A 5,725-nucleotide genomic window follows, 5' to 3' on the forward strand; every position below is an offset into this window, starting at 1 on the left:
ATAAATGAAATTCTCTCAAAATTAATGAGGATTTATACTTTATATCAGGAAAATTTAAGTCAATATTCTTTGATGTTAAGTTAAAATTAACGAAAGTAAACCAGGTTTTGATAGATTTCAAAGTAATTTATGAACACTTATCAATATAACCTCCGTCGAGTGTAACAAAGTATATTCTTGTCACTATTTTTTACATTTGCCTTACAAGTTTCGGCTCACAAAGAGCCATCATCAGAGGCTCAGCATGTTTGACCTTATTACCACTTGTACACACACAACCCCCACCACGTCACGATACACATAAGTTTAAATAGCATCGACGTGGCCTCTCCACAGCACTACACTATACACTACGTGTCGGACACAGCCGACCACAAGGTAAGGCCAGCATCAAACATCATTTAATATTCAACGTTAAATATACGATAATAGATATAACCTAACTTAATGCAATATCTTTGCAGCCCACGGAACCCCGTGCTGACGCCTCCCCCATTGGGACTATCCACTAAAAGGAACCTGAATATTTTACTTGGACGGTTTTAAATTTAATTTTAATTAACGACTCGCTTTGCTGGGTGATTTTTTAAAAGCTATTGGGACACCTGCACGCAGGATACTGGATGTTGTTGTGTTTTACGCTCTGATATGTGTAACATCTTCCACAAAAAACTGTATATTGTGATTGCTGAGCAGTGCAAGTGGTTTTATGTTTTTGTGGTGGGTGCCTCTGATGATGGCTCTTTGTGAGCCGAAACATGTAAGGCAAATGTAAAAAATAGTGACAAGAATATACTTTGTTACACACGACGGAGGTTATATTGATAAGTGGTGATTGATAGTGTAACGGACCAAAATGAAACAATTCAAAAAATAATTTATGAAATTTTGACCAAAGATTTTTCCATATTTTAAGTTAATATTATGAATTTCAATAAATTCTCCAAAATTCAATTATAATTTATGGAATTTTATTCATTTTTTTAAACATTTAAAAATAAATTGATTTTAATCAAATTTTAATGGGTTTCGTGATAATTTAAACCAATTTTGAACGAAATCAACATATTTATGGAAATTTTTCCGAAATTTCTTTGAGGTTTTCAAGTTAATAAAAGGATTTACCTACAATATTTCAAGGATTTCTTCTTATTAAAGGGAATACTGTTGAAATTGTTGAAGATTTCTTCTTAAATTGGGGAAATTAAGTCTACTTTTATAGATTTTATGTTATTTTAACGAATAAAAACCCGATTTTGAAAGATTTGAAAGTAATTTATGAAATTTTGACCAATTATTATTCTAGATATCAAGATAATACAAAGGATTTCAACAAATTTTCAAAGATTCCAATTTAGTTTTTGGAAACCTATGCAATTCTTTGACGATATTTTTACTATTACTTCATTTTAATCAAATTTTGAGTTGTTTCATGATAATATTAAAAAATTCTAAACTAATTTTGACTTTCATCAACCTAATTCATAAAACATCAAACAAAAATTATTTCTCGATTTTAATTAATATAAATAATATCGAATATTTAGTCAAATATTTCACTCAAAATCCAAGAATTCTAACACATTCTTTGACGATTAACATAATATTTCAGGAAATTTAAAGAAATTTGAAGGATTCGAAGGTAATTTAAGGACTTTTAACTGCATTTTTAAAGAATTCAAGGAAATCTATATAATTTTAACATAAAATTCTCTGAATTTTTCAAGTTAAATTAAGGAATTTCAACCAATTTTTAAAAAGATATCGCTCTAATTTATGAAATTCTTTTAGTTTCTGATTATTACTATATTTTTTAATGAAATTTATCAAAATTTTCATTCATTCACAATCAATTTAATGGAAAAGTATTCAAGTTTTGAACGAACTCAATCTATTTTATGAAAAGATTCCGAACGTTCATAGCCGAAATTACGTTAATATAAGGAATTACACACAGTATATGAAAGATTTCTTCTTAATAAATGAAATTCTTTCAAAATTAATGACGATATAAGCTTTATATCAGGAAAATTTAAGTCAATATTCATTGATGTTAAGTTAAAATTATCGAATGTACCCAGGTTTTTATAGATTTCAAAGAAATTTATGAAATTTTGACCAAAGATTATTCCAAATTTTAGTTAATATTATGAATTTCTACAAATTCTCCAAGATTCAACTTTAGTTTATGGAATTCTATTCATTTTTTTAAGATATTTAAATAAAAATTGATTTTAATCAAATTTTAATGTGGGTTTCGTAATAATTTAAACCAAGTTTGAACGGAATCGACATATTTTATGGAACTTTTTCCGAAAATTCTTTGACGTTTTCAAGTTAATATAAGGATGTACACACAATATGGCAAGAGTTTCTCTTATTAAACGGAATACTGTTGAAATTGTTGAAGATTTCTTCTTTAATTGGGGAAATTTAAGTATATTTTAATAGATTTCATGTTATTTTAAAAAATATGAACCCGATATTGAAAGATGTGAACGTAATTTATGAAATTTTGACCAATTATTATTCCAGATATCAAGATAATACAAAGGATTTCAACAATTTTTCATTATTCCACTTTAATTTTTGGAAACCTATGTAATTCTTTGACGATATTTTTAGTATTATTTCATTTTAATCAAATTTTGAGGGATTTCATGATAATATTAAGAAATTCTAAACTAATTTTGACCTTCTTCAACCTAATTCATATAACATAAAACAAAAATTATTTCTCGATTTCAATTAAGATCAATAATATCAAATATTTAGTCAAATATTTCACTAAAAATCCAGGATTTCTAACACATTCTTTGACGATTTACGTATTATTTCAGGAAATTTAAAGAAATTTGAAGGATTCGAAGGTAATTTAAGGAATTTTATCTGCATTTTGATAGAATTCAAGGAAATCTATATAATTTTAACAAAAAATTATCTGACTTTTTCAAGTTAACTAAACGAATTTCAACCAATTTTTAAAAAGATATTGCTCTAATTTATGAAATTACTATTAGATTCTGATTATTACTATATTTTTTTAATGAAATTTATCAAAATTTTCATTCTTTCACAATCAATTTAATGGAAATATATTCAAATTTTGAACGAACTCAACCTATTATATGAAATATTCCGAAAGTTCATAACCGAATTTACGATAATATAAGGAATTACACACAGTATATGAAAGATTTCTTCTTAATAAATGAAATTCTGTCAAAATTAATGACGATTTATACTTTATATCATGAAAATTTAAGTCAATATTTATTGATGTTAAGTTAAAATTAACGAATGTAAACCAGGTTTTGATAGATTTCAAAGTAATTTATGAAATTTTGACCAAATATTATTCAAGATTTTAAGTTCATATTATGAATTTCAACAAATTCTCCAAGATTCAACTTTAATTTATGGAATTCTATTAATTTTTTGGAAATATTTAAATATAAATTGATTTTAATCAAATTTCAAGAGATTTCCTGATAATTTAATCAAAATTTGAACGAAATCAACATATTTTATGGAATAATTCCGAAAAATTCTTTGACGATTTCAAGTTAATATAAGGATTTACACACAATATGGCAAGGTTTTCTTCTTATTAAACGGAATACTGTTGAAATTGTTGAAGATTTCTTCTTAAATTGGGGGAATTTTTGTCTATTTTTCAGATTTTATGTTATTTTAACGAATATAAACTCGATTTTGAAAGATCTGAACGAACATTATGAAATTTCGACCAATTATTACTCCAGATATCAAGATAATGCAAAGGATTTGAACTATTATTTAAAGATTCCACTTTAATTTTTGGAAATCTATGCAATTCTTTCTCCAACGTCGTGCCACTGTCGCGCGACGGGATGTCTTCCTGCAGGGGGCAGCCAACTTCTTGTGGAGTCCACTCCCTTCCGGCGTCGAATTCTTCATATTCCGCTTTTTTCTGTCCCTACGCCTTTTCTTCTTCGGTTCTCCGACCGGCATTACTTCGGCGTCCTTTATGGGTACCTCTCGTAATCCTGCCACCTCACGTTTCCTATTCGCTGAGGCCGGCTTTTCTCCTTCTGGACGTGCCTCTGTTTCTCCGCAGGCCATCGTCACTCTGACCGGTATCCCCATGGGGACCTCCCCTTGTTGTGCCGCCGCAGGTTTCGTGACCACTGAGGCCGGCTTCCCGTCTTGTAGACGTGCCTCTATCTCTTGGCAGGCCGTCATCTCATTGTGGATGGCATTCACCCTTTCGACGGTGAGTGAGTAGTGTGGGGGCCTTAATGCATATGCCGGCGTTCGCCCTTCTCCGCTGGCTGTCGCTTGTTTCCCGGCGGTTGTGTACCCATCCTGTTCGTAGGGGCAGTTATTTGCGAAGTGGCCCAGTTTTCCACAACTTCAGCACCTTGATTGTCTTCCGCCTTCTCGATGGGTGGGGAACGATCGGTACTTCCGGTATATCTTGGTGCTACCTTCGTGAAGTCTAACTGCTGTCAGTACCGCTTGCAGCTCTAGCGCTCGTCGGAGGGCCTCGTTTATTTTCTTCTCACCTCCTAGCAGCAGCTGGAACTTTATATCGGCATCTCGTATGCCGTATACGAAGGCTATTCCTGCCCCTCTTCCAATGTGGTCTGCAGGTAGATTGGTGTAGGCACGATGGGAAAGCAGTTCAATGGCCGTGGCAAAGTCCTGCAGGGATTCTCCAGGTTTCTGGGTCCTTGTACTTAATTGGCAGCGGTAGGCAGCTGCAAAGTGGTGGTCTCCGAAACGGTCTTCTAGAGCCTGAAGAGTTTCCTCGTAAGTTGTATTTGCCGGAATGCCGGGTAGTATTTCCGCAGCCCGACCCTTCAAGGCCGTAATTAGGTACGTCGATTTTTCCTTATCCGTCCATTGGTTGTGCTCTACTACGGTCTCGAATTGTCGCCGGAACACGCTCCACGTTGAATTCCCGTAGAATGTCGGTGGCTGAGCTGTGCTCGCGACGATCGTTGCTGTATTTCCCCGCTCGGCCTTAATTTTTACCATGTCACACCGTGCCTGGAGCTCGAGTTTGGTTTCTTCAATTGCTGCAGATGTTTTCGTTAGCTCTTCCTGCATTTTATCTGTCCGCACGCAGAGGGACACTTCAATCTGCTCAGTTATTTCCGACCGGAGAGTCTGTTTGTCGTGCTCAACGATCGCCAAAATGTTTTCGATTCTATGTTGGATTTGATCATCCAACTCTGACTTCATAGATCGCATTTCGGCCTTTAATTCTTCCTTGTCGGCCGTCGCCTTTTCTTGGTAGGCGTCTAATTTTGTCAGCATGACTTCGGTTTGTTTCTGGTTGACGTCTAATTTTGCCAGGAAATCTTCTCTGTCTTTTCTCCTATCGGCTTCCATTTCCTCCTCTTCTTTCCTCTTAATTTCTCCCTTCACTTCCTTCTCTTTCCTCTTAATTTTCTCCCTCACTTCCTTCTCTTTCTTCCTATCGGCGTCCATTCTCGCCAGCATTTCCATAATCTGCTGCATCTCCATCATGTCGCAGTAGAGTACACGATGCACAATAATTTAATTTGTGGCGTGTTTATGTTCATCCCAATTCTGACACAAGTGTAAAGTGTTTAGCGTTACAGAAGACGCCGTAGAGATCGTTAATTGGTTTATTCAACAACTACAACTATCGGCTACAATTAATTAGAACAATATTACGGGTTTCCACAGCTTACAAACCCTAGAACAAAATCTC

General features: G+C 33.7%; 1 long non-coding RNA gene across 1 annotated transcript; it reads left to right on the forward strand.

Moving 5' to 3' along the window:
* The first annotated feature begins 246 nt into the window (after positions 1-246).
* LOC111863485 lies at positions 247-610 on the forward strand. Its single transcript, XR_002842610.1, has 2 exons — positions 247-378; positions 465-610. It is a non-coding gene; the product is annotated as an uncharacterized LOC111863485 (long non-coding RNA).
* Positions 611-5,725: the final 5,115 nt, after the last annotated feature.

The sequence above is a fragment of the Cryptotermes secundus genome, unplaced genomic scaffold (assembly GCF_002891405.2).
Source record: "Cryptotermes secundus unplaced genomic scaffold, Csec_1.0 scaffold3845, whole genome shotgun sequence".
NCBI lineage: Eukaryota > Metazoa > Arthropoda > Insecta > Blattodea > Kalotermitidae > Cryptotermes > Cryptotermes secundus.